This window comes from Saccopteryx bilineata, chromosome 5 (assembly GCF_036850765.1).
Source record: "Saccopteryx bilineata isolate mSacBil1 chromosome 5, mSacBil1_pri_phased_curated, whole genome shotgun sequence".
Classification (NCBI taxonomy): domain Eukaryota; kingdom Metazoa; phylum Chordata; class Mammalia; order Chiroptera; family Emballonuridae; genus Saccopteryx; species Saccopteryx bilineata.
The window spans coordinates 70,568,674-70,586,885 of record NC_089494.1 but is presented as its reverse complement, the minus strand read 5'-3'; the positions used below and the strand labels follow the sequence as shown (position 1 = coordinate 70,586,885).

At 38.4% G+C, this 18,212-nt stretch overlaps 1 protein-coding gene across 1 annotated transcript in view; it reads right to left on the bottom strand.

Moving 5' to 3' along the window:
- Positions 1-15,817, bottom strand: part of LOC136337604 (sodium channel protein type 1 subunit alpha) — a 139,321-nt gene extending 123,504 nt beyond the window's left edge. Inside the window, exon 1 of the mRNA XM_066279044.1 lies at positions 15,607-15,817. The gene's annotated coding sequence lies outside the window, so the exon portion shown is untranslated. The remainder of the gene's footprint in view (positions 1-15,606) is intronic.
- Positions 15,818-18,212: the final 2,395 nt, after the last annotated feature.

Below are 18,212 nucleotides of genomic sequence, written 5' to 3'. Positions count from 1 at the left end.
CCAGGTTATTTTTTTTTCATATATTCCTCAGAGCTATTAATATCATTTCTTACTTATCACATAAACATTTATTCTTAATTTAACTGAGATAAGTAAAAAGTTTTAACAACAGTAGTCTCTGGATTAATTTTAATATAGTATAGTTAATATTTTTTTCAGGATGTCATGAAATCATTATTAACCATCCTGAATTACTTGAACACTACTCTAACAGCAATATGACATAGATCAATATTTGCAGGAAGTCAAATTTGGAGTGATTCTAAAGATTACAAGAATCTTAATGTCCACTCCAGGTTTTGTTTCATATTGAGTATATGCCTTACATATATCCATAGCATAGTCCTTTTAAAATTTATGTATATTATAGTACTTATCTACAAATTCTTTCACAGAAACCTTTTTGACAGTCAATGTATAGAGTTACTATCAACAGATACTAAAATTTAACTTTTTTATATGTTTTTTTATAAGTCTGATATAAAAGTTGAGAATCAATGATGAGAGACCATGCACAGATAGGCAAAAGCCTCCCTGAAGCACAGATAACTGATATCTATTATTTTTGTCATAATCAACGTGACTTTTACTTTATCACAGAAGAAAATTTTTACCACAGAAGGTCTGGCAATCTCTATTCAGAAGGTTGTATAGTGTATTGTCTTTATACTATTTTAGATGACTATCAATTTCAATGTAATTATGAATTTTGTTTTTTTTTTCTTTAAAGATATTCTAAGAAATTTAGTTAAGATAAAGGTCCTAAAGTTCTTTAATCACTTTTCTCAAAGACAGACCTCCCAAATTTGTCTTTTCAATGCAGTTTACCACTAGAACAAAACACTTTATATACTTACCATTACTTACAGGAATCTAAAAACTATTACATATTTCCTGTCTTATTTAATAGTTTATAAATATACAGTAATTATACTTTGTTTTTACTTTTAGCTCTTCTCTCCCCTTCTAGCTTAGAAGAGAATGCCTGATTCCAGAAATCTCCAACTCCACCTCAACCTTTAGTTCCTATTAATTTGCTCTTTCTAAATGCTATGTTTAGAAAGAGCTGTTTCTAATGAGAATCCATTTAAAAAAAATTATATGTGAGGTCACTTAGACTTCATTTTGAAGCAAGGAATATGAAAAGATATTTGGATGTTAAAAGCCTTCATATTCAATTCTTGATTTTAGGTTGTGTTCTAGCAGTTTGGAGAATTAGAACATGTGTACAATGAATATTGTTATTTATAATTATTTTTATCACAGGCTATATTCTTAATAGCTACATACATTTCATTTAAATTTACCAATCAGATACTTAATGCTTATTCTTTGTGAACCCCTTAATTACTTTTACAGCCCAATGTGGAGCCCAAATTGCTGTCATATAGACTGTTAATCCCTTCATCCACTGGCATTTTTTCAAAACAAACAGTAAGTCATCTTTAAATTTGAATAAGAATTTATCTGCAACTCTCACATTGCCTGCCAACTTCTACCTCTTATTATATTTACTTTTGAATATGTCTCATTTTCTATTTTAATTCGTGAGCACCTTGAGGTCAGCATTCATCTTTGCATTGCTCACTATACCATGCAGAGTGCTTTATTCATGAGAGGCACACAATAAATAACTGCTGAATTAATCAATAAAATAATTTGAATGACATGCTATTTCCCAAGAGTGAGAGGTGCAAAGCGTAATAGTTCAAAATTCAACAGCTATAACAAAATTAAAAGCTAAAATCCAAACACTTTACAGTAAAGGACATTGTATGGTGAAATAGATATTATTTATTGAAAAACCTCAATTTTATAATGATCAAATAGTTTTTTTTAATATTTATGTATCTGACACACACACACAGACAAACACACATAAGTAGCAATGGTTCCTTTTCTGATTCATTATTGACTAAATAAAAAGAAAATAACTTTTATAAAAATTTTTATCAATTGGGTTTTTGATTAGCAACTAATAGGACATCAATGAATTGTTTTTGAAAAAAAAAGTCAAGAAAATTCAAAGCAAAAACATTTTTTCAACAATTAGTACTGGAAAAACTAGATAACCACATGCAGAAGAAAGAATTTGGAAACATGTGTAACACCATACAAAAATTAATTCAAAATGAATCATAGATTTAAATATTAAAGCTAAAACTATAACGGTGTTTTAAAAATATGAATAATTCTTCCTGACTTTAATTTAGGTAATGATTTCTTAGATATTACACCAAAAGCACAAAGAAAAAGTTACAAAAGAAAAAAATCAATAAATTTAAGACATGGGCCCTGGCTGGTTGGTTCAGTGGTAGAGCGTCGACATGGCATGTGGATATTCTAGGTTTATTCCCAGTCAGGGTACACAGGAAAAGCATCCATCTGCTTCTGCACCCCTCCCCCTCTTGCTTTTTTCTCTCTCTCCTTCTCCTGCAGCCATGGCTCAATTGGAACAAGTTGGTCTTGGGTGCTGAGGATGGCTCCATGGCCTCCACCTCAGGCACTAAGAAGAGCTTGGCTGCTGAGCAACAGAGCAGCAGCCCCAGATGGGCAGAGTGTTGCTCCCTAGTGGGCTTGCTGGGTGCATCCTGGTTGGGGCACATGTGGGAGTCTGTCTCTGCCTCTTCTCTCGCCGATTAAAAAAAAGAAAGTAAAGACAACCTACAGACTGGGAGCAATAATTTGAAAATCATTTATCTGATAGGCTTGTGTATGCAGAATGCAGTTTTTAAAACCTTCTCACAAGTCAGTAAGCTTGAATCCTGGTGGTACAGTAGATTAAGCATCAACCTGGAATGCTGAGGTCTCGGTTTGAAATCTTGGGCTTGCCTGGTTAAGGCACATTAAAGAACAACATGAGTTGATGCTTCCTATTCCTCCTACCTCTTTCTCTCTCTCTTTCCTTTCTCTAAAATTCATAAATAAAATCTTAAAAAATAAAAATAAAAAACTTCTTACAACTCAATAAAAACAGAAAAATTCATTTAAAAAATATCCAAGAGGAGTTGAATAAATATTTGTCCAAAGAAGAAATATGTATAACCCAAAACCATATCAAAACATGCTTAGCATTATTAGTCATGAAACAAATGCAAATAAAATCCAGAATGAGATACCCCACTATACCCACTAGAATGACAATAATCAAAAGACAGATAATTACAAGTGTTGTTGAGAATATACAGAAACATGAATCCTCATATAATATTGTTGGGGATTTAAAATGGTACAGCCATTTTGGAAAACATTTTGGCAGTTTCTCACAGTGTTAAACATAGGCATATTATATATGACTTGGCAATTTCACTTTGAGGTATCTAATCAAGGGAAATGAAAACTTACATGCATATATAAACTTGTATGGGAATAGTAATAACAATCTTACTCATAATAGACAAAAAATAGAGACCTCCCTGATATCCACTAATTGGTGAATGGATAAACAAAATGTTTATTATATTTATATAATGAATTTTTACTGGGTAATTAAAAATAATAAAATATTGATACATGCTAGAACATGGATAAGCCTCAAAGATATTATATTAATATGTTAAGTGAAAGAAGCAAGATGCAAAAGGATGTATTGCATGTTTCTATTCATATAAACATCAAAAGGCAAATGTACAGAGACAGATATTAAATGATAGTGCCTAGGGCCGAGAATAGGAGTTGGAATGACTACAAATGGGCATAATGTTTCTTTTCAGCTCAGTGGAAATACTCTAAAGTGAAGTTTTAGTGATGGTTGCACAACTCTGTGAATATACTAAAAAGGACTGCTCTATTAAAAAAGCTAACACCACAGTGATAAATGTCATCAGTGATAATTATTTGATTCCCTTACTTATTTTTAGAATCAGAGCATCCTGATTCTTCATCCATTATTACCCTTAGGGTTTCAAGAAGTTGAGAGTTTTATAAAAATAATGATAATACTTGAATGAAGTCAAGAAGGATTACTCATTTTTTAATTTATTTTTTCTTGATTGAATTTATTGGGGTGGCACTGGCTAACATAATTGTACAGGTTTCAGGTGCCCAATTCTACGACACATCTCTGTACATCATACTGTGTGTTCATTTACAGAATGTCTATTAATTAATTACCTTTGGCATTACGTTGGGCATTAAAATAGAGAAAAATCATTGTTCTAAATTTAAGTTGGAAATTTAAATCTTATTATGACCAATCAAGGTACAGTACTGACTTTGCATTGAGACTAGACTTCAAGGGAATTCAAAGGGCTTTGTGAACCATGCTTTGAAAATAGCTGTCGATGTATCAAAGATTATGAACATGCAGAAAATATAACTGTGGAATATTTTTATATTATCCACTAAGTGGAGAGAGGGTTAGAAATGAAATGTAAAAACAGAGGGTAGGCCCTGGCTGGTTGGCTCAGTGGTAGAGCATCAGCCTGGCGTGCGGGGGACCCGGGTTCGATTCCCGGCCAGGGCACATAGGAGAAGCGTCCATTTGCTTCTCCACCCCTCCCCTCCTTCCTCTCTGTCCTTCTCTTCCCCTCCCGCAGCCAAGGCTCCATTGGAGCAAAGATGGCCCGGACGCTGGGGATGGCTCCTTGGCCTCTGCCCCAGGCGCCAGAGTGGCTCTGGTCGCGGCAGAGCGACCCCCCAGAGGGGCAGAGCATCGCCCCCTGGTGGGCGTGCCGGGTGGATCCCGGTCGGGCGCATGCGGGAGTCTGTCTGACTGTCTCTCCCCGTTTCCAGCTTCAGAAAAATACCAAAAAAAAAAAAAACCCAAAAAAACAAAACAAAACAAAAAAAAACCAGAGGGTAAAACAAAATGCCTAAGAATAAAAAAAAAAAATAGTAAGAGTAAAAAAGACCAGTAAGGTAAGGTTGGGCCCCCCACAGAAGAGAGAGTTGAAATTCTATTCTTTGTTATTCCATAGAGAGTTTTACGGAGAAAATTACCCTCTTATTTTTTCTTCTCTGCTCACTTTTATTTAACTTTTTCACTATGTTCAAACTTTCTTTTTGGAATTTCTTCAAAAGGCACTCTTGTCCTCATTCATACAAGCTGATCTATAATCCTCTAAATACCTTTAAAAAAATGGTGTGGAATCTTCTATACTCCTCAAATTATCTGAAACCTGAAACACCAGGGCCCAGGTAGCACTAAAATTATGATATTCTAGACCTGAAACCAGTCTGTTGCCTCTTTGGTTTTGTCCCAACACACTGACATACAAAGCCCAAAATACCACTGGCTTCTTAAAATGGCATATCACATTCCAGACTAATATCAAAACTGCTGGCTGGTAGCATGGTCAAGTCTCAAAGTAATCCTTTCCAGAATTTTCAAATTTATTAATTAAAAACCCTAAACTTTGGTTTCTTTTTTTAAATTCAATATTTCTTTTTAATTTTGAATTATTAATAATTGTTTAAAAATAATTCAGATATTGTTATCTAAGACTTGTTGTTAACCATTTATTCTCCCTCACACAGTTTCCTCCCACTACACCATCAACACAAATCATTTTACATCTCCAAATGCAACATATATTAATAATTACCCTCATTGCTCCACTCTGTCACCTCTGGCTCAATAGTCTACACTATTAATTTACTCTTGGTGTCATTCGATTTACTGATAAGGGTAATTTTATAACTTGATTTTGACAATTTGATGAGTTCTGTTCTATATAGTTTTAAAATTTATATACATACTCTTTTAGTTTTTACAGGTTTATTTGTTGTTTAGTGTTCTCAATCTGAGCTTGATTTTTACTAAAACTATCCATTGGAAACAGTAGATGCTCCATGAAAAAACAATGACTTTCCTAAAATTCTGCTGAATTTTAAAGGGATAAGGCAGATTGCCAACTTACACAGTTTTCAGGACAACAGTCCTTTGACATTTTAAAACTAACCTAATATTAGACTACTTTCCAAAGCTCATCTATCTTTTAAAATTTTCAAAATACTCTAATTTTATTATGGAGTGTTTTGGGACTGATAAAATATTCAAATACTCAACCTCAAATCTTTGAGTTTATTATTCTGATTAGTGATACAATAAATATTTTTGTACAAAAAAGTATACCTTGCATAAACCACCAAAAAGTCCAAAACTTTATGCAATACCATTTAAAAATCATGGTTGATAACTTTTATCTTGATTATTATGGTAATATATGCTTGTTTTGAAGAATATTTTGGTATATAAAATACATTATTAATACTGATCATTTTGCTTATGTAGAGTTATTGCAGTCATTTCATTATTTTTATCATTTAATAGTTTTTGTTTTGTTTTATATAATCAGCATGTATCACTTTTACTATAAAAAACAAAATGTAATGTTCTATTTTAAAAAAGAGAATTTATAAAGAAGAAAATGGACATTTTGATTCTTTAACCAGAGATAAAAAATCACATTTCCAAGTGTTTTATTCTAAGCAAATATACTTTTTTTTTCTTTCTGTTTTTCTTTCTGTTTTTCTTTCTGTTTTTCTTTCTTTCTTTCTTTCTTTCTTTCTTTCTTTCTTTCTTTCTTTCTTTCTTTCTTTCTTTCTTTCTTTCTTCCTTTTTTTTTTGTATTTTTCTGACGCTGGAAACGGGGAGAGACAGTCAGACAGACTCCCGCATGCGCCCGACCAGGATCCACCCCGCACGCCCACCAGGGGCGAAGCTCTGCCCACCAGGGGGCATCGCTCTGCCGCGACCAGAGCCACTCTAGCGCCTGGGGCAGAGGCCAAGGAGCCATCCCCAGCGTCCGGGCCATCTTTGCTCCAATGGAGCCTTGGCTGCAGGAGGGGAAGAGAGAGACAGAGAGGAAGGAGGGGGGGTGGAGAAGCAGATGAGCGCTTCTCCTATGTGCCCTGGACGGGAATCAAACCCGGGTCCCACGCACATCAGGCCGACGCTCTACCACTGAGCCAATCGGCCAGGGCCGTTTTCTGTTTTTCATTAAAATCATACTAGATAGATATGTTTACATGGTAGTTTGATACTTTTTAACATATCATTATATCCTGAGCAATTTGGCAAAGATGTACATTTTCCTTAAACATTATGTTTGATGGCTTTATGACATCTCATTATTTGCAAGGACCATAATTCATTTAATGATTCTTCTAACATTGTGTGTGTAGACTATTTTTAATTTTGTTTGAAGGAAATTGCTCTTCTTGAGTGGGGAAATACTTTGGTGGCACTGTCAGTCAAGGGACCCATTTACATTAGCTAGAAGGATAAGATTCATAATCTAAATTTGACAAACTAGATGATCACTACTTAGGCATTTAACCTGAATCTTAACATAAAAAAAAATCTTAGGCCCTGGCCGGTTGGCTCAGTGGTAGAGCGTCGGCCTGGTGTGCAGGGGTCCCGGGTTTGATTCCCGGCCAGGGCACACAGAAGAAGCGCCCATCTGCTTCTCCACACCTCCCCCTCTCCTTCCTCTCTGTCTCTCTCTTCCCCTCTTGCAGCCGGGGCTCCATTGGAGCAAAGTTGGCCCAGGCGCTGAGGATGGCCCCATGGCCTCTGCCTCAGGCACTAGAATGGCTCTGGTTGCAACAGAGCGGCACCCCAGATGGGCAGAACATTGCCCCCTGGTGGGCATGCCGGGTGGATCCCGGTCGGGTGCATGCGGGAGTCTGACTGCCTCCCCATTTCCAACTTCAGAAAAATACAAAAAAAAAAAAAAATCTTAAAGCAATTGAACTGATTCATTTCAGAAGATAGCAGCACCTTGCAGAAATCACCCAAAAGCCCCAAATCTAGGCTACCTGACAGTCATAGCTTTCCCTATTCTTGCCATTTCCTTTGTCTACATTTCAACTACCCTTCAACCCTGTGAGCTGTAATAATTTTCCAAAACATTTTTATATTTAAATTAATCTGTTTCAGTTGTTTCTTAAAACACTTTGACATACTATTTTATTTTCAAGTTCCTCGCAAATACCTAATGTTTTATATTATTTTATCACTTGTCTCATTGAAACAAATAAGAGCCTTAGCTTAGTAAATTTATCATAGATTATGACTATAAACATGACAGTATAAGCAGACTAGTAAAATCAATGCCACTGCCATTTTACTTTTGCTCACTTTGCTATTTATCATGCCTCCTTAAATACAAACCTAATTAATTGCCTTCATTGGGCTATTAACAAATACATAGACAACTCCATATTATCCATCAGGAGGAAGGCATGAACAATGAAAATCCACCATAGTTTAACAACAACAGCAATTTTATTAACAACAAAAAAGTGACTTTGTTTCAATCTTCTTTGCTCATTATTTTAGCAATAATAAGTGCAACCAAAGACAACTGCCATGGACTGAATTGTGATCCTTTCAAAATTCATATGTTGAAGTCCTAACCCTTAATTACTCAGAATGTGCATGTATTTGGAGGTAGGACCTCTAAAGAGGTGGTCAAGGTATAAAGAGGCCATTATGGTGGTGCTGATTACAATTTGATTGGGGTCAAATTTGGATACAGTCTGACTAGGTGATATTGCCGTGGATAGAGAGTTGGCTTGGGCATATTTGAAACTTCAAAATTACCAGGTTGAACATGGGATCATAGACATGACCGCATGGTTGCTGGCTTGAGCCCAAAGGTTGCTGGCCTTGAAGCATAAGGTTGTTGGATTGAGCTCAAGGTCACTGACTTGAGCAAAGGGTTACTGGCTCAGCTGGAGCCCCACATCTAGGCACATATGAGGAAGCAATCAATAAACAACTAAGGTGGCACAACTATGAGTTGATGCTTCTCATCTCTGTCCCTTGCTGTCTGTCTCTCTGTCTTTCTCTCCCCCCAAATAATTTTAGACACACACACAAAAAAATTAAACTAGGGATGCACACACATATAGAGAAAAAAAGATGTGAGGGCACATCGTGAAGGGCACCATCGGCAAGTCAAGGAGAGAGGCTTCTGAAAGAAAACAATCTGCCAACACCTTGATCTTGGACTTCTAGCCTCCAGAACTAAATTTCTGTTGCTAAAGCTATCCACTCTATGGTATTTTGTCATGGCAGCAGTAGCAAACTAATACAACAATCAACCCTGTTTGAATGAAATTTCTCTATCTCAAGTGCAGTGGTTTCCCTCCAATGGTGTCTATGAAACAAAAGAAGACTAGCAACATATATCATAAAAATATGGATAATGTCTGTATATGTTTGGGAAGGCATGTGCAATTCATTAGAAATGTTCCTTAGAAACAATCTTTCTCTAAAAATATTAACTTATTATGGAACTATATATCATTACTTTCTTAAATTTCCAGTATAATAAAAAAATGAATATACTTTCAATTAGAAAATTTTGACATGAAGTTAGGTCAAAAAAGTGTTTGACAGGTAAAGACAAATGGGTCAATTTTCTTTTAAAGTTATGTAGAATCTAAAGAAAGAATATCACTGTTCTTTTCTTAAATAAAAAAAATTGTTGGCCCTGGCCGGTTGGCTCAGCGGTAGAGCATCGGCCTGGCGTGCGGGGAACCCGGGTTCGATTCCTAGCCAGGGCACATAGGAGAAGCGCCCATTTGCTTCTCCACCCCCCCCTCCTTCCTCTCTGTCTCTCTCTTCCCCTCCCGCAGCCAGGGCTCCATTGGAGCAAAGATGGCCCGGACGCTGGAGATGGCTCCTTGGTCTCTGCCCCAGGCGCTAGAGTGGCTCTGGTCGTGGCAGAATGACGCCCTGGAGGGGCAGAGCATCGCCCCCTGGTGGGCAGAGCGTCGCCCCTGGTGGGCATGCCGGGTGGATCCTGATCGGGAGCATGTGGGAGTCTGTCTGACTGTCTCTCCCCGTTTCCAGCTTCAGAAAAATACAAAAAAAAAAAATTATCACTAGCACTCAGTGTATAAAAGTACTGCTAATAGCAACTTGCTAAAACATAGATGCACATAAATATGCCATGGCCATAAAGATTAACAAGCCAATTCAATGGGGAAAGGTTAGTCTTTTCAACAAACAGTGCTGGGGCAGTTACCAACATGTAAAAGAATGAAGTTAGACCACTACCTCTATTATATACAAAATTATCTATAAAAATTGGCTCAAAGTGAATCATAGATCTCCACATAAGAGCCAAAACTATAAAATTTATAGAAAAAATAGAAATTTTCACAACGTTCTATTAGGCAATAGTTCCTTATATATAACCTCAAAAACACCAGTGACAAAGGAAAAAAATAAAGCAAAGATTATAGATACTTCATCATAATTAAAGCTGAGGTTGTAGATGGAGCACCAAAAGGGGAAGAGGCCATACGAGAGGAGAGCAAGGAGATTTTACCACTTACTGGGATAAAATAAGAACCAAGGTCTTGTCTAAGTTAGAATAGAAACTCATATTTGCTACAGAGGAACTACGGGGTTGATAGGTAACTGAGGAGTGGGAGCAAGTAGCCAGAAAATATAAAAAGACAAAATATTAGAATGTAAATTTTGAAAAACCAGAAATATAACAACAAAAGATTTAACATAGAAAAAAATGAAAGCTAATGTTTACATTTGGCCATATTACTTTGAAATCACATTAATTTTAATCAATTTGCAGAGCACCTGCAGTGCCCTGATCATGCTAAGGGGCGGATGTACAGACTGGGTTCTGTCTTCAGTGTCTGCTGTGGCCTGCGCCTTCTCAACTTAGTCATTCAGGGTAAGTCCTAAATGCAAGGAAGACCGACAGGGTCCCTGAAGCTATTTTTATTCTAACTGTTAATTTGTGACAATATAACGAATAATTTCATTCAAACTAATTTTTTTTTTTATAAAAAGTGTCTTTCAAACAATTTTCCAGTCAATTTCACCGTATTCTAGGATTCATAGCATTTTTCAAAGAACTTTACCAAAATTGTTAAAACTTTTCTTGTGTGTGAAAATGACTGGTTTCCTTTTTTTTTTTAAACTTAGTAACTTGTCATCATTAAATATGAGACTTAAATTGCTCCTTGATTTGTGTTTTGTTGAAATCAGGGACAATTAGAGCACACTGGCCGAGCCCACGGATCAGGCTGGTCACCTGTGTGGCCTGTCTCCTTCTGTTTCCTCTCCTCTCGTGACCACTCCCAGACAGGTGCCATTCCTTATACCCCTGAGACACTGTGGCCTTTGGGACCTTTGTGTTCCCTCCATTTTTTCTGTCCAGAATGCTCTTCTCTCACCTCATTCAGATAGAAATCACTCTCAGCACCTCCTTAATTGTATTTTTGTAACATTGTTGAAACTCCATTTCTTTAATATAAACTTTTCTCCTTTCTTTCCTTTTGATTTAAACTGGCCCCTCCCAGCCCCCTGACTCATCACCTCCTTCTCTCACAAACCCATTACTTTTCATCAATAAAGCCTTCAGGACAATGAGGTTCTGATATGAATCAAGTAATCTTACAAACCAAGCATCGGGTCTCTCTTAACCCCAGAAACAGAGTTTCAGTCAAACTAGATATAACATCTAGGCCTCAGCTGCGCTTCAGCTCCAGGCCCAGATAAGTGGCAAAATCAGAGGAAAGGATGCCATGGGCTGACTTCAGGACCAGATGCGCTGCCTTGCCCTAGGTCAATTAGTAGAGAACAGGACCCTGACCACGACCCTAACTCCCTTAGTCACCATAATTAATGATTTAACCCAGTGGTTTTCAACCACCAGTCTGCAGACTATCAGGGTGGTTAACTCTTTTGCGGACCTACAGGAAATTTCTGGCTGATAGGCACCTGTCCAAGGGCCTGCAGTTGAAAACCAGTCTTTTAACCCACCCCCGGGCAGCTGCTGGGAGCCAGGTCTTTGAGCATTAGCTCACCTGTCTTCAGGTGGGCCGTTTCCTAAAAATAAATCCTTACTTTCTTTACTGCAAGCTGCTGTTCCTGTCTTACTGGGCTTTGATGCCTGCAGGCAAATTGACTCCTTGATCCGGTTATATTTCCTTCCTTCACACCCCTCCTGCCCACACTATCGCTCTACCCTGCTACATTTTTTCTTCAAAGAACTCATATTCACTGTTATTTCATGACAGAATGATTTTTCTACTGCCTAACTCCATCAGTAGACTGAGAACACCATGTGGGCAGGAATTTTGCTTTGTTTACCATATTCCACCTAGAATAGGGGCTGTCCTATACTATAGGAGGGCACATTAAAAAAAATGAATGGGCTCTGGCCAGTTGGCTCAGTGGTAGAGCATCGGCCTGGCGTGCAGAAGTCCCGGGTTCGATTCCCAGTCAGGGCACACAGAAGAAGCACCCATCTGCTTCTCCACCCCTCCCCCTTTCCTTCCTCTCTGTCTCTCTCTTCCCCTCCTGCAGCTGAGGCTCCACTGGAGCAGGGATGGCCCAGGCGCTGGGGATGACTCCTTGGCCTCTGCCCCAGGCGCTAGAGTGGCTCTGGTTGCAACAGAGCGACGCCCCGGAGGGGCAGAGCATCGCCCTCTGGTGGGAAGAGCGTCGCCCCCTGGTGGGCGAGCCGGGTGGATCCTGGTCGGGCGCATGTGGGAGTCTGACTGTCTCTCCCCGTTTCCAGCTTCAGAAAGATAAAAAAAAAAAAAAAAAAAAAAAAAAAAAAAAAAAAAAAAAAAAAAGAATGAATATAGTAGATTTAGGGAATCATTCTAAACCAAAGTATTTTGAAATTTTGGAGTGTAAGAAAACAGATAAATTACAGCTGCCATGTATGGGCTGCACCCCCATACATGGTCTAAGCGGTGATAGGGAGGATGGTGCAGCCAGACGGCCTGAGTTCACCCGTGGGCTTGCCAGTCACAAACTGTCTGAGCAAGGGCAAGTTAACCCGTCCTAGCCTCACTGTGCCTTGGTTCCCTCATCTATAAACTGATAATTAATAATAGCACCTACCTCATGTAATTAAATGAGAAAAGATTTGCAAAGTGTTGCTTAGAACAGTGTCTGGCACCGAACGAATGCTATAGATTTTTGTTAGACAAAAAATAAAAAATAAAAAAATAACTGGGACCTTTGGAACATGGCCAAAAGAAAAAGTTGGAAAAGCACAGTTTGGGGGAAATTCAGCTTAACTATTTTACTGAGCGCAGTTGCTCTCAGAATAATTCTTCCACACCTCTACTCTGTGTCAGTAAAATCTAAAGCGAGCAGTGAAACACGCTTAATTGACGAATCAGAATTTCAAAGAGAAGTGATTACTTCACAGATACAGCCCAATTGAGCCTCCAAATAAAAGACTGCAAGAGCTTCAGTTGCTGATTCCAACCCTCCCTCCGCCTTCCCCTTTCTCCTCCACACCCCCTTGCAATGTATCTGGGAGATGAGGCCTTGTTTTCTGGTACTTACAGGGTAGAAGTGAGGGCCTCTCCAACTACCCAGAAGACAATACCTGGTATGGGCCCCCAGGCTAGATTTTGGAGGGCTACTTTTATGTGTCAAGTGCTGCCAATATAAACTGGTGAAGATTGCCTGAGCTAACTCCAGACAAGCCCCAGATTTCCCCCTCAACACCCAGAGAAGGTGTTCTTACACACAAAGAGATAGAATGTTTCTTACCAGCCTCCTTTGAGAGATTCTGGAAGTTCCTGTGTTGGTGACCAAAGAGTTTACTTCTGGGTCTCTAGGCTGTCCCTTCACCTTGGTGTGTCTGGTTGGTAAGCAGAATCCTGTCTGAGATCCCCAGTGCCTTCTTGGGTACTGTATAATTAATTAGGCCTCCAACTGTGTCTTCCCCTCCCCTCCCACATTCGGAGAAACCCTCTCAGTCATGCCTTAAAGGGAAACTGCTCTAATAAATGAGTCTCCAGACAGAAAATATCACAGCAAGTAAATGGAGATTCTTAGTATTGGCTGCAAAATCCGACAAATTATTTCTACCAGTATGAGCATTCTGGATGCACTGGCTGCCTAAGAAGATATTGGAAAAACAGACCACAACAATCTTAGAGGGAAAAAAAAAAGTCATCAAATGAGTTGCAATGAGTTTAATGAAACTAATTCTACTGTTGGGTTCATGTGACAAATAAACAGCCACTGCACTCTGTTCTAGTGGCTTTTCATATTACTTCATCTTCTCCACAAAATTGTTTTTCTGTAAATCTCTGTGGCCATCCATTCCTGTCTACACATTATGTTCCTAAAATAGACACCATCTAAAAATCTCTTCAAGGAGCTTTGTGGAGGAAGGCCTAAATTGCAACCGTGCTCCTGGAGGAAGGGTGCAATGGTTTGATAGCAATCACAAAAGGGAAGTTTACCGGACTTTTCACCCTAGCAGTTCTGCTTGCCAAATGCACAGATGAGAAGAAAGAAAGTGTCAGACTGCCGGTGAACGTGCAGAAGCCCCGGTGCCATCGCCTGGTGCCAGGTATTGCAGCAAACAGAAAAGGTAAGCTACCCACTGCTCCTAAAGCAGGAACCACCGACCTCAGCATGGAATTTTCCTATTTCTGTTTGGCACCAGCCTCTTGGGATGATTTAAAGTGCTTTATGGTGAAACATGTTCTGTTACTACACTAGCACATAGAAACATCACGTGAACCTGTAAATCCATGGTAAAAGAAGCCACATTTTTTAAGTGTAATAGCAACAGCATTTGACAATTTGCGAGTTTGCTACTGCACCTCAGAAATATTTAGTCACATGCACATATGGACAGAACATTACCCTGCTTCGGCTTGAATCATTTCATGAGACACTTATAAAGCATCTACCACTACTCTATTTGGACTGATCTGTTAAAGAGGAGTGCTGACTGTCAGTGAGTAACTGAGGGAAACAAAAAAGAAATATGAAAAGTTAATGTGGGGTGGGGGTGTCTTTAAACACATGCCTCAAACAGGTAGGAGAGAGGGAATCCATGATAATGAAGATGGTTGAAAATTCTCTTGTCCACCCAGAGACGTCTCTTGTGCCGTTTGGAAAAGCAAAACGGTTCACACTGGGAACGGAACAGCATCTGCAGTATCATTGCTGATAGTGACCTCTGTTTAATTAAAAGTAACTCAGTATTTCCCGTTTAGCATTACACAGAAGAAAGGATTCATTCTTGCCCACTTCCCTCCAAAGCTCCCCCTTTTAGCATGGTTCAATCGGAGTTTTGGAGAATAAGTCATCATCCCCTTCTCAACCAAGACATGAGGCATTTCTCCTCAAGAGCCCAGCCTCTGCCTGAGGAGGCTGAACACTCCTGTGATGCTAGGCTCCAGCAGCAGTCTGGATGCTCCCTCTACCTGGACTTAAGTAAGATCTAATTTTTGCCCCCTCCCTAAGAACAATATGACCGCTATTCGCAGCTAGTCCTATTTCTAGGGGAAGGAGGGGGTTTCCGAAGGGGACCTTGAATAGGATCAAGGTAAGCAAAGGCAAGAACTGGCCGGGTGCCAAGCTATTTCAGGCTAAAGAATCCCATCTTGTATCAAAATGCTGAACTGCAAAACAAACCTGATTTCAGTTCGTGGAAGGTTGAGAGAGGAGGGGGGAGGGGCAAAGGCGGAGAAGGGGAGGAGAAGAGAGGGAGGAGGGGGACAGTGGTCGGAATTCAAAGACAAAAATGGACTTCCTGCTCTGCCCAAACTGTATTTCCACGGGCTCTTTTTCCAAAGGAATAACTGGAATGAATATGTCTAACATCGCAACGAAACAGCCAGATGGCTTACCTGATAAAAAGGAAAATTACCCATCTGCAATGAGGAACTGCATCTCCCAGAGGCCGGATGATAACAACGTGCCTTCAGTTGCAATTGTTCAGATTTCTTCTTGGAAAAGGTGACCAAGTATTTACAAAGGCTGCATTCTCACTGGAACAGCACAAACATACACAGACACACGCACACATACACACATGCACCAGAGACCTCTGCAGTATCCTCTCGGCTTCATTCTGGCCTCACTCTATGGTACCTAATACAAATCAGCAAATAGCTTGTTTAAAAAAAAAAAAAAAAAAAAAAAAAAGTCGAGGTAGCACCTTACATTATATCGCCATCTAGTGTCCCAACGTTAAATATGTTCTCATCAGCCGGATTTCTGCGTTCTTTCTCAGCCTCTTTACTTGCTGCATTCTTCTTTCCCTTTGGCTCTCTCATCATTCCTCCCTCTTGTTTCTCCTTCATTCTCAGTTGTTCTACCATATCCAACACTTACTGACTCAAATATGAAAAAGTTTAAAACTAAATATAACTATCTTCAAAAATAACAAAAAACTTTGTTTTTGCGTTTTACTTTTGTGTAAAAGCATTACTTTATTCCCACAATGAATTGTTATCATCACAAATTATAGAATTTGTGAATAAAATTTTGTATTTTTATTCCACCTATAAAATTGGGTGTTCCTTTATTACATATCTATGATTTTTCATTGGGGGTCTATTTTTTTCCCTCATTTTAAATATTGTGTTTAAATAAAGGGTTCTGTATTATAGTGAACAGCTCAGAGTGAGATGTGAGTTTTACTTGAAGTTCAACACTAAGGACAATGTGCCTTTGAGCAAGTCATTGAATTCTTCTATGAAAACGCATAATTTCCCCATCTTCATCTGTAATTAGAAGTTAAAATAAATTATCTCCCCACTCTAATTGTCTATGTTTTTATTTACTTTTACCACAATATGTCTCTTCATCTTGTGGACATGACTTAAAGCTAAATTACAATAGCATGTTTTAGTAACCAAATGTTGATCCAATTAAGTATTACCTCTTGAAAGAATTATAAGCCACATATATAAGGTTTTCTTAAGACAATAGAGAATTCATGTGAAACTATTTATAGCTCTAGTAACTGATAGTAGAGCTTTCTATGTTATATACCGTACTTTAAAACTGAAACAGCCTTTAATATTTGGTTGTACATAAGTTCACAATTAACTGATATAGTCATGGGCAGTAAATATAAACATACTTATTGTTGATAACTAATACTGCATGCACTTTACCATTTATTAAATAACTTCCCCTTCAATATTTATTTTTCTATTTTTTTATTACAAGATTGTACGATAGTTACTATTATTATAGTTATTCCCTTGTACATGTGAGACTTCTGAGGTTTTCTAAACATTGTCATAAGGCTCAAGGCCACACATACAGCTTGCAAAGCAATAAAAGTAAGGCTCTTGGTCCCCAAATCCATTGTTCTTTGCAACATATTCAAAAGTCCACCTTTTGTGTTTGTTCTAGAATCACATGAATGTATTTTTTATTTCTATGTTGGCAAAATTACTCATGAACCCATATTATTATCTATAAGAGAAAAAAATTCAATAGTCATTTCCTTTTCTAGTCAAAAATCCTACATTTTCAAAAAGGCCAACCAATGTAGCATGAACACATTTATTAAAATTAGTCAGTGTTTGGGAAATGGTGTTGTTCAGTTTCTGGCAGAGTTACGTCAAAGTTCAAAGGAGCTGGAAAGACAAGCGACCAATATTTGGTGAATAATTACCAGGAAGTATATGAAGAAGTGGGAAATATGTTAACTAACAGGGATTAAAAAAATTAGACTAACATATTACATATGAATAGTAATTATGGTTTAGAGATGTAGGCATAAATTTCTACGTGCTTTAATGCCTTGTAATTGCTTAATATAGGGCTCAATTATAGCTTTCCTTCTCTGATCCCCAGAGATGAACCTGTGCTCCAAGCTACAGAGGACCAGAGCGGGGGAGGGTGTCTGGTCACCTGACCTAATCAAAGACAACTGCTATATGTGATACCAACAGCTGTCGGGTCCAGCTTTCCCTCTCAATGCAGACTCAAGACCAGGTGGGCCAGAGTGCTGAGACAAAGAAATCTTGCAAGTATGGAAGAAGTAGTGACAAAAAGAGCCAGAAAACTCTCAATGACTTCCTGCTTCTGGCTCCAGGCCTTCCGAAGACCCAGGTACTTTCCTGATGCCTGGTTCCGTGACAGACACAAATAAACTCCATTTGTGCTTAGTTGAACTTGGTTTCTGTTACTCAGTGGAGGCCTACCTAATCAACCACTTACTGCAGAAATCCAAAGGCCCTGACCCTTGAAAGCTATCAAATACTGCTCATAACCTGAGCATCTGACACTTCATTAATTCACTTCTTCAAGCTCCTGCTATATGCCAGTCAGTTTTCCAGATACTGTGGTTTTATCAGTGAACAGCATAAATCTGTCCATTAGTAGAGTTTACTCTTACATTTTAGACAAATGGAAAGCTGTGCTGTTTTCTTTCTTTTTTTTTTTTTTTTTTAATTTTTCTGAAGCTGGAAACGGGGAGGCAGTCAGACAGACT